The sequence below is a fragment of the Carlito syrichta genome, unplaced genomic scaffold, assembly GCF_000164805.1.
Source record: "Carlito syrichta isolate Samal-C Ts95f unplaced genomic scaffold, Tarsius_syrichta-2.0.1 Scaffold313176, whole genome shotgun sequence".
Taxonomy (NCBI): domain Eukaryota; kingdom Metazoa; phylum Chordata; class Mammalia; order Primates; family Tarsiidae; genus Carlito; species Carlito syrichta.
In genome coordinates, this window is record NW_007257272.1 from 180240 (window position 1) to 185286 (window position 5047).

At 49.9% G+C, this 5047-nt stretch overlaps 1 pseudogene; it reads right to left on the reverse strand.

The window, feature by feature from the left end:
- Positions 1 to 2060: 2060 nt before the first annotated feature.
- Positions 2061 to 2456, reverse strand: LOC103272701 (annotated as a pseudogene).
- Between the last annotated feature and the right edge of the window lie 2591 nt (positions 2457 to 5047).

Consider the following 5047-nt stretch of genomic DNA (forward strand, 5'->3'; position numbering starts at 1 on the left):
CCAGGGACAGGGAGGGCACAGGGTGTGTGTGTTTAATAGGAGCAGGGTTTCTGCTGAGGAGGGTGAGAAGTCCTGGGTGGGGTGGGGTGGTGGAAGCACCAGGGAAGCTTTGCCATCTCACACGTGTTCATAAAGCCTGGAGCCAAGGAGAGGCATGACTCTCTCAGCTTCCTCCTCTCTGCTGGGGAGTTTTGAAGACACATCCCCTTCCCCTCTGCAGATGCCTTTTGCTTTTGCTTCCCAGGAGCTGGGGAATGATGGGGAGAGTGGTGTGGCCAGAAAGAGGGGTTCCCTGTGTTGGTGTCTCCCTGAAGCTATTAACAGAGAAAGTTTGGCACCCTCTGACTCACGGACATGCCTGACTCACAAAATGCCCTTCCCATTGGGCACTGGATACCATTGGGACCCCCCCCCTTTGCTGGTGGGCTCAGGAACTGGGAGCATTCTCAAAGTCTGAGAAGAACTCTCCCTCCCTGGTCTGAGGCTATCTGAACTGGCTCACCCTGGATCTGTACAGGGCCTCCTATGTGTCTGACTCTGGTCATACATGAGATTTTTCAAGCCTCATGCCAGGATTGAAGGTCAGATCCATCCATCCATCCATCATCCATCTATCCTTTCATCCACCCACACATCCACCCATCCATCCATCCATCCATGGATCCATCCATTTATCCATCCACCCATCTCCATCCACTCTTCAGTTCTGGTATCATCTCCACATGGCAGATGAGTGAGGGGTACAGGAGAGCTTAAGTCATTGTGTCAGAGGTCATATAGTCAACAGATGGTGGTACTTGGATGACTGGTCTCAGGAAGGAGGGCCACCCTGATGACTGGTGTTTTTGATGGCCAGGTCATCAGGCTGTGTGTGCTGGTCCCTTGTTCCTGCTCTTTAGGAAGGCCCCTTGGGGATACTCTCTGAGCTTCTCAAGTGGGTGGGTCTTGGCTCATGCTGACCTCATCACCTCAGTGTGTTGTACATCACCCCCAGACTCAAATTCAGCTCCCAGAGCCCAAGTGTGGTGGCTTACACCTGTAATCCCAGCACTTAGGAAGGTTGAGGTGGGAGGATTGTTAGAGTCCAGGAGTTCAAGACCACCTTGGGCAACATAGCAAGACCTCATCTCTACAAAAAAAAAAAGAACATAAAAATTAGTCAGGTGTGGTGGTGTCCTAACTGCTTGGGAGCCTGACACGGGAGGATCACTTGAGCCCAGGAGGTCCAGGCTGTGGTGAGCTGTGATTGTGCCATGGCACTCCAGCTTGGGCATCAGAGAGAGACCCTGACACAAACAAACAAACAAACAAACAAACAAAAAACCCAACAAGAAAGCTGAAATCACAAGGGCCTGCATTAAGTGGGAGGGTGAGGGGCTGCATTTCCAGGGTGCACGTGGTCAGCTCTTAGTTTTTACACATACACTGTTCCTTGAATTGCTAGGAAACATTTTGGCGAGAAAAACCGGGGAAAACAGCATTTCCTTGTCCCCTGGGAGGAACACAAGGGACGAAGTCATGGCTGGGCTCCAGATGGTGCTGGGTGAGTGCAGGCCAACACTCTCCTTTGCGGATTTCATGCTCTTTGGCAAAGTGTCCTGATCCAACACGCTGCATGCTGGCCAACAACCCCAGTGGCAGTGTCCCCAAGATAAGCACGGCCATTGCTTGCCTCCTAACATGTGTCTCAACCCTAAACATTCTAAATATTTTTTAGAGACAGGGTCTCACTCTGTCACCCAGGTTGCAGTGCAGTGATGGCGATCAAGGCTCACTGCAGCTGCAAACTCCTGGGTTTAAGTGATCCTCCCACCTCAGCCTCCTGAGTAGCTGAGACTATGGGCGTTGAGTGTCACTGTGTCTGGCTAATTAAAAACATTTTTTTAAACAAAAGAGGGAATTTATCAGAAGTTATTGCAGGGGTTTCAACAGCTGTAATGGGTCAAAAGCTAGAACTTTCTGAAGGATAGAACACGCTATCATGACAAACTAATTCTGGGTTCTGCTTGGTCAAGAAGAGTATCCTAAAGGACAGTCCCCTGTGAACACTACATAAAGGACTAGACTGTGGACTTATTTCTGCTTGACTTTTGATCCTTATGTCCTTTATGCTGGCCTCTTGTCAAGCACAGGTTGGCAGACATCCACAAGCTCATTCAAGCCTCTCTGAAATGGCTCAAGAGCTGGACGAGCATCCCGGGTCTGAACGTGTAAATTAATTTTGCTCTCTGAAGCATGGGTCATAGTGCAACCACAAAATTCCACTTCCGGGTTCTTCATGATCATGTGACACAAGAACTTCCTAGGGTATGGTCCTCCTCTTGCAACACAAATATCACAAAGTTTCTGTCTGTTCCAGCTGCCTGGGCCATTTCCAGGGCTGTCTTCCTCCTGCCTTCAGCCATTGAGGTCTTCAATCCAGACATTTTTCTCTCCACCTCCTGATTCTCTTCCATTGTGGAGGTGGTTTCTGGGATTCTCAGGTGGTGCTGGCAGATTGGAGAGCCTCAACCCCATATCGCGAAATGTGCCAGAGAAGCAGGAAGGAAGGAACACAAATAAAATTTTTTATAGAGACCATCTTGCTCCATTGCCCAGGCTGGTCTTGAACTCTCGGGCTCAAGCAATCCTCCTGCCTCAGCCTCTCAAAGTGCTGGAAATACAGGTGTGAGCCACTATGCTCGGCCAACATTTTTTTCCTTCATGTTGACTTAACACTGATTGTCAGAGAGAAAGTTTACTTGGAAACACACTATCCTGGGTGGTGGCTTTGCTGCCCACCTCACAGGGACGTCCTGTGCAGTGAGTTGTGCTGGTGGAGGATGGGAACCCTCTCTCTGCTACTCGCTCCAGGACTGGGTGCTGGGTTCCCATGTCTGCCTTTGCTGCCGCACCAAGAGCGCCTCTGTGGCCATGGGCACATCTGACTAGCCCTGAGCCCCCACTGCCTTGAGCAGCCAGTGATTCAACCAACACGGGGATGCCCCCCAGGTGGGGCTGGCTCTGGGTGTGCAGGGTGCCTGGGATGAACAGGAACTCTGACCTTGGGGCTTGAGCTGCTCTGGGGTTCAGGAGGGTTGGCTGGTGGGGTTTCTCTGCAGCCTGACGGGAGGGAACCTGCCCCTTGAGAGGTAAGTCAAGCTTGGCCTTGTCTTCCCTGGAGGCTCAGTTTACAGGATGGTAAGTACCCGCAGCACAGAAGCATTTGTGAAGCAGAAGGCTGGGGAAATAATTTTGTGGGGACTGATGCTTCCATACCAGTGTCTACGTGGCCCCATTCGTGGAAGCCAAGCAGGCACACAAGGACCACGACCCATTGTGGACCTGCCACTGCATTCTCTCCTGCGGATTTCTGTTATTTGTTGATTTTGTTGGTCCACAACGTGGAACAGCATAAAGCCAGAGGGAGTACACTGATGTGTAGGAGTGTGTGTGTGTAACCACGTGTGTGTACCTGTGTGATCGTGTGTCTCTGTATCTGTAAATGTGTATGTTCATGAGTGCAGAATTTAACAAAGCATCTCATGGAGTTTGACAAGGAGGCAAGGTCTGGCCAGGTGGGCATTCCAAGCAATTTAGCAGGTGGAAGGTATTGCACAAAGAGCTGTTTTTCCCGACAAGGAGAGCAGATAATAAATCTTTCTCAGAGGATGGCACAAGGCCAAGGGTGTCAATATCTGTACATCTACATTTTGGCTGTCTTTTTGCCAAACCCACCATATATATTGACTTTAGCAGGATTAAAATGAAAAACAAAAGTAAGAACAAGAAGAGGTGTAGAATTCAAGGTCCCTATCCCTACTGAGCTGGATTCAAGAAGAGATGGAAAATTTTACAGGTCAAAAATGAATTATTCAAAGACAGGAAATGATATTCTGGAATTCACCAAGAGGGAACAAATGCTCCAAGGAAATCGAACCAATATACTAGTGAAACATCTACAAAGCTCAGATTATCCAAGTGGCCCTTAAAGATCAGCTTTTCAGGGTCATGGTCCTCTGTTGGCCCTAGAAGGTGGCAGAGAGGGAGCCCATGCCCAGGGAAGACGTTTAGCAGCCTTTTCCTTTTTTTCTTTTTCTCCCGCCTTCCCTCCCTCCCTCCCTGCCTCTCTCTCTCCCTCCCTCCTTCCCTTCCTTCCACTGAGGTCTCACCCTGTCTCCCAGGCTAGAGTACAGTGGCACAATCATGGCTTACCACAGCCTCGACCTCTTGAGCTCAGGAGATCCTCCCACCTCAGCCTCCTGAGTAACTGGGACTACGGCTGTGTACCACCATGCCCATGATTTTTTGATTTATGTAGAAAAAATAAATCAGGCTCGTCTCGAACTCCTGGGCTCATGCAATCCTCTCACCGCGGCCTCCCCAAGTGCTGGGGTTGCAGGCAGGAGCCATTGTGCCTGGTCTTTCTTTGCTTTTTATAAATCGAGTCTCTGGGAGTTCAAGTGCACGCCGTGAGTCTGAGTGAAAGTTCAGCTGTGCGTGACCATCTCAGCAAGAACCAAAGTGTGACCATGAAGAAGCCAGGTGCTGGGCCTCCCTGTGGGACAGAGTGCCACCCAGAATATCCTCGATGCTTGTCACCAAATCCAACTTAGAAAGGAAAGGGCATCTCTCCTCCACTGAGACAGAGACTGTCAAATGTGCTAAGTAGATGTGTCTCTTTTCCTTATCTGGGGTTTTAACTCTTAAACCACCAACCTCCCTGTGACCATGCGCCCAGTGGTGTGCTACCCTGTGACTACGTGCACGTTTGCTCCAACACATGACCTATAGCCTGACCAACTGCCTCAGTCCCCAGATCTCCTTACATCTCCCTCTGCTCAGAAACACAGGATACGGGTTTGTCCTTGCGCTCAGGGCACCAATCTGACATTTAATGCTGAATTTACACAGATGTATGCATCATATCACGCCAGTCAGTCGCGCTAAGGTGCATCTGTGGGAAAAGCGCAGTGTTCTCCGCCTCCATAAGGGAACTTACCGGAAGCAGCCCCAGGATACACAACTCTACCGAGGAAAAAGTACAGCACCCATTTCTGTATAAGAA